The sequence below is a fragment of the Haemaphysalis longicornis genome, unplaced genomic scaffold (genome assembly GCF_048455015.1).
Source record: "Haemaphysalis longicornis isolate Haplotype H1 unplaced genomic scaffold, Haemaphysalis longicornis Haplotype H1 scaffold_1, whole genome shotgun sequence".
Taxonomy (NCBI): Eukaryota; Metazoa; Arthropoda; class Arachnida; order Ixodida; family Ixodidae; genus Haemaphysalis; species Haemaphysalis longicornis.
In genome coordinates, this window is record NW_027526203.1 from 291,725,736 (window position 1) to 291,731,669 (window position 5,934).

The 5,934-nt window shown below is 46.4% G+C and overlaps 1 long non-coding RNA gene across 1 annotated transcript; it reads right to left on the reverse strand.

Moving 5' to 3' along the window:
• Positions 1–428: 428 nt before the first annotated feature.
• LOC144148065 (uncharacterized) lies at positions 429–4,314 on the reverse strand. The gene is made up of 3 exons (XR_013317958.1): positions 4,022–4,314; positions 3,802–3,887; positions 429–810 (listed from the first exon to the last, which is right to left on the reverse strand). It is a non-coding gene; the product is annotated as an uncharacterized LOC144148065 (long non-coding RNA).
• Positions 4,315–5,934: the final 1,620 nt, after the last annotated feature.

Sequence of the window (5,934 nt, forward strand, 5' to 3'; positions counted from 1 at the left end):
AGTATGAACAGACATTACATATCCTCAATGATCCAACCTCAGTGTAAGAAACAGAGTGGAAAAAAAACTACAAAGAACTAATGCTGGAAATAGGGCAGGGACAATTCAAGGTGTCCTAGACAGCACTCGAGCCCAACAAAATAGCCTGGGAATCAAGGGAAAGAGAGAGAAAATTTCACATCACTGCATTTTCCAGTCTGTGAATTCAGCGTTTTATAGGTTGCACCAACCTCTAAACTGTCCTCGTCCTGGACAGTTCCTCAGACAAGCCGCACCCTGGTGCAAGCTGCAAAATTTGTACGGTCCACCCGATAATTGTACAGATAACTCCGGACATCTTTATCATTACAGGCAAATAAATATGCACGAGCAGAAGCTGGTTGCTTTGGCATTTGGCCCACTGCGGCCGTCTCGATCTGTGCGGGCCTTTCCTTTCATTCCTTTCTTTCCTTCTTTCATTCCTTCTTTTGGACGCACTGAGGGATTGCACCCTCGTGACAGTGGGCACCCACGTTCTCCTGAGGGTCTTGCTGTGCCTCCTGATGTGTTGCTGTGCTTTGCTCTGCTGCCTCCTTTGTAGCTCTCAGCATCATTGCCAAAGCAGAGTCAGGCGCTGCAGCTACTAGTTTAGCCAATATGTCGGACTTCTCCTCGTCAGAAAGGACCACCTTCGGTGGTGGTGGTTGTTCTTGTTCTTGAACAAACAAGTCACAGATTCGTTTAGGCTTGTACCAATTATGATTTTTCTTTGCGGTTTCCCAGTCACTCAACTGCTTCGAAGATAACTTCTCAAGCTTGTCAATGGATACCCTGGAATGGCAGAAGGTAAAAAATTATCACTTTAGTACAGGGTTGCCACCTTTCCACGAAAAAAAAAAAAAAAAACGGCCCTTCAGGGGAGGGGCTGGTATATAGAATGTTGAATTTCTGTTGAAAAAAAGACACCACGTTTTTTGACATGCGATGCCACTTGAAGTCAAGGGTTTGACGGACACCCGTCTGGTCGGGAGGGTACATTTGAGAGAGAGAGAAAGAGGGCACCGATCCAGGTACGCCCCATCAATCTCGATGACTGTGACGCTATGGTCTCCTTCGACGTAATTTCCTTGTTTACATGCATGCCCACTGACTTAGCTGTGAAGGTGTGCCAAGATGCGCTTAGCCAAGACCCTTTGCTATCAGAGAGGTGCCCAATTAAATTGCCCAACCTGGCCAGACTTTTACAGTTCTGCCTAACACTTATTTTACGTTTAGACAAGTGCTCTACCTCCAAGTTCGCGGCACAGCGATGGGTGCGCCGGTGTCTGTGACGGCTGCGAACCTGACAATGGAATCACTGGAACGCTGTGCACTGGCCTCCTTTGTTCCAGCGCCTGAGGTTTTCCTTTGTTATGTAGATGACTGTTTTTGTAGCATTCGTAGAGACGTGCTACCCCAGTTTACCACACAGCTCAACTGCATGAATGCGGCCATACAGTTCACTGCTGAAGAGGAGATAAATGGACAAATGCCGTTTTTAGACGAACTTGTCAAACGCGCTGGATCGGGCCTCGAATTTGACGTATATCGGAAGAGCAGCCACACTGGTCATTATCTCCACTTCAAATCCGTTCCACCTGCCTCACACAAGTGCTCTGTGGCGTCTTCTCTGATTCGACGAAGCCATACTGTTTGCACAAGACCAGAAGACATGGCGAACGACATTAAGGGAGTTTGTCAGGACCTCTCGCGCTGTGGCTACCTGCCTTTGTTTCATCCGTGGAAAGAAGGATGGCTCTGCAGACTAGGCCCAGTGCCGGTAAAAAGAAATGGGCTGCCATTATTTGCGTCCCTGGCACAAGCGAAGCTCTGGCTCATGTTCTGCGCAGCTATGATGAGCACGTGGCACACGTGCCATCGAAGAAGCTGCGACACACACTGACCCACGTGAAGGATAACCTTCCCAAAGAAAGATTTCCCGGAGTAATATACGAGGTCCCTGTGCAAACTGCAACTCTGTGTACATAGGTGAAACAGGCTGCTTTCAAAAGTGCCTCAAACAGCACTGTTATGATGCCAAAACGAAAAAAGTGGCTTCGAATGCCCTCGCCAAACATGCAGAGCTGATGAGCCACGAGATAGACTGGAAAAATGCACGCATCATCACTACGGAGCAGAATTTGGCCGCAAGATTAAGTTTACAATCTAATAATACAGACGCCTAACACCCTCAATCGCAAAAGCAGAACCTTGCACCCAATGTATGCACACTGCCTACGTCACGTTTTAAAGCTCACTTAAGGCCGTTTTTGTCTGCAATAAATTCATTGTGAACAAGGCTGCCGTGCGGGAGCCAAACGTCTTTTAAGTTTTTTCTTTTTCATTACTTGGTGCCCTCTTTCTGTTTCAAGCGATGCCACTTGCCGTAGCCTTTTCGTAGAGAGAAATAAACGTAACGTTTGTAGATTTTGGTTATTGCTCCGATTGTGCTGCACTGAAAAGTAACCGCACTTGCTCACTGCACCGGTGGCATTTCATCTTGTTGTTCCTCCCTTTGGTCACCCTCCATCTCAGGGAGCGCGCTCGCCCACGCATCTTCTCTGCTCGCGTGTCTTTGTGCAGCTTGTCAACATATTTATCGTCGTAGTTGCTGAATTGATGCTTATAAAGCACAAAAAAAAAAAAAGAATTGTGACACAATGGCCAAAAAACCGGCCAATGACGGCCGGTTTTAGGTACAGACCAGAAACCGGCCCACTGTCTAAAAAACCAGTCGGGCCGGTCCAAAACCGGGCAGGTGGTAACCCTACTTTAGTAGTCACTAGAGGGTGCAGTAGTAAATAAAGATATTGATAAAAATAAGCAATAACTCCACATCGCCGGGGCTACTTTCCAAGAGTGCTACCATAAATGCTTTGAGCCTGTCTAAACCATGTCCCCTATGTTTGCATTTAAACCTAAGTACAGAGGGTTCACTGCAGAAGAAAGTGTTCGTTTCTAGCTGTCTAAAGCTCCAGAATCAATTATCAGTGTGACAGGGAATCACCATTTAAGCAACCTCACACTGTACAGCACAACAAGCACAAGGTTCTAATCTGTCTGCTTGTTTAACAATGACAAGCGCTGCAGATGAAGGCTACATAAAAGTTGTTAATAGAGGCAATAAGTACATTACTATTAGGCACCAGTACTGGCAGCTCAAAAACAGATTTTTGCCTGTTTGTCATTGTTTGAAAGGCTGTTTTAATAACTATATGATGTTAGAAGAAATTTCACGTAGGCGTCACGCAAAACCGATTTCTAACCCCAGATTTAAGCATGTTATTCACGCACTTCACCAGACAGAATGCAGTCATTAAGTATGCGTTACAGTGATGAAAGCATGCTATCACCAAGGATTTGTTGATCTCGCCTGTAACAGATCGGCCCAGCGGATTTAAGGGAAACCTGTTAATGGGGGAAAGTGAGACTTTCACATATGAGTGCATAATGGTTGAAATATTATCTGAACACTACTACAGTGAACTAGAATAACACTACAGAATATGTAGTTCATGTGCTTCTATGCTGAAGCCTTCAAGGACAATACAAACTATTTAATAAACATTCGCAAAGCTTCCAGCATTGCGTAGCTACTACGTTGGTCATGTAAATACGTCTGCCAGGTTTTTTTTTTTTTTTTTTTTTTTGTGGGTGAACTATTTGCGCGCATTTTTTCCCGACTATTTCAAGCGTATGCCTCCGGCCTTCGCTTTTCAACACGTACACACACAAAAAGAGAAAGACAAGCTTGCAGCCCGGACACGTAACCAACCGACTTACCTATTAGCCTGAAGCAATGCTGCCACTACATGCTTGCAACGCGCGGAGCGGCCAGCAGTACATCCATCTTGGCATGAACACGTCGCCTGCGGTGCAGATACGTTGAAGAATGACACGTTCCATTCATGACACAGCACGAATAATGCTGCTACTGAGCAGTCGTTTCGTGACCTGTTCTAATCTGTGGCACAACGGATGTGTCACGTTCATTACCACTCACCTGAATAGAGTACTCGAGAAGGTAGATGTTCATTTCATGCGGCTTCCCGTAAGGATCCCTGGTCGAGTTGCAGAGAGCTATAAGGCTTGTGTGAGTAGATGGTTTGACAGAGCAGAAAATCATGTGTCCGTCGTTCAGCAAGTCTTCAGCAGCCGTAAGCACATCTCTGTCTGAGCCGACATAATCAATAATATCAACGAGCCGAAGCGATCGCCTACGCACCATCTTAGCCGGGCAGACTGACACTCGACAGAACCGCGCAACTTCTTCAACTGAGGCAAATTAAGTCAGGTGGAAAATCAAACAATAACAGCCTGCCGCCAAAATAGTCCAATCCACTTTTTGATGCTGATGATGACAATGTTAATGGCCTCTTCTTTGAATCGGGGTGACGGCATGCGCCATCTAACCTAGTCGTTTAACCCATGCATAGAGTTTCATGTTATTTGTATGAAACTCTATGAACCCACGGCCTCCGAGATTCCCCTGGGGTATGCCTGGGGTGATCGCGGAGGCCATGGTTAACCCTCAACTCGTATTTCTTTTTAATTCTTCCCTGCCGCGCTACCCCATCTTGGGATGACACTTATCGACTTCTTCCCTGCTTTTTCTAGCCGCTGTTTAAGTAGGACTTTCCTCACAATTCTAGCTGGCTGAATATTTTGGCATTCTATTACTACGTGGCCGATTGTTTCTTTATCCTCGCTACATCCCACACATGTACATCATGGGGCGAATATTTGCTCACGTAAGTTCGAGTTCTCAAGCCCGGGCCTAGATGCAACGCACTAGTTTTATTTTTGTCATAAAAGTCCTCTTTCCGGATCTCTTGTTTGCTTGCTTTATAAATTCCCAATGATTCGTTCCATGTTTTCCATCCTCTCCGCCCACATGAGCGTCCATTCGCCTGCTTTTCAACTGCCCCCATTGTTTATTTGCCGCGGTCAAGTCGCCAGCTTTCGCGTCCTCTTCCACCATTGGTTGCCCACTTCTTCTCAACTAAATGTCTAAGCCGCTTCTCAAAACGTATTTTACTTTACGCTTCCATCGCCTCAAACGAAGTCCAACCCATATCTCCCTGTACCGCCTCATTCGATCGTATTAGTGCGTACAGTGCTCTCTATTAGCTCCCAGTGCTAATCGGCTGACTGCATTTTGGTTAACCTCCAGTCCCTGCAGGATATCTGACTTTAAGCATAATACGGCATTAGAGAACGTGAGCGCCGGCACCATTGCCACTTTCCAAACGCCTCGTACTACGTACCTCGTACTTAATTTGTATCTCCAAAGTTCTGTATGTTTCATTATAGGCTCCGGACAGCGGCCAGAGGGCAACACGGAGCCCGCGACACCCAGCGCCCCCTTCGGCAGTATGCGCAACACTGGGTCGGTCCCCGCAAGCCGGTACGCTGCTGGCTCGGGGGCGCTCTTCTTTTTGCAGCGCGGATTAAGCATATTAGTCGCCCCTTTTGGGCTTAAAACGAAGTAAGAGATTGTAAAGTAATCCTGCCACATAGTGCATGTGAATGGAGAAGGATTTATTTGGTCGAACTCGCGTATGAGAGGGCATATAAAGGCCGCATAGCCGTGATGCCCAGAAGAGAAATGCTTGTACAGCCTGCCTGCGGGGCAAACCTTTCTCAAGATCAGCATGTTTCCCTTCAAAAAACAAAAAAAAAAAAAAAGAAACGTAATTTATATTGTTCACTCCACAAAAGAGGAGGCTTTGCCTGCAAATATATCAGACGTTGCGCGGTGTTTCCGCGCGGGGTATTCCATCCATGTGAGTGCACTTGCATGCGACTGCAGAACTACTAACTGGACCACACGGGAGTTACATATAGGTCTTTGATCCGAATGTGATGCTCCATACATGTAACAGTACGAAATTCACGTTTGTTGGGGTATAGCGA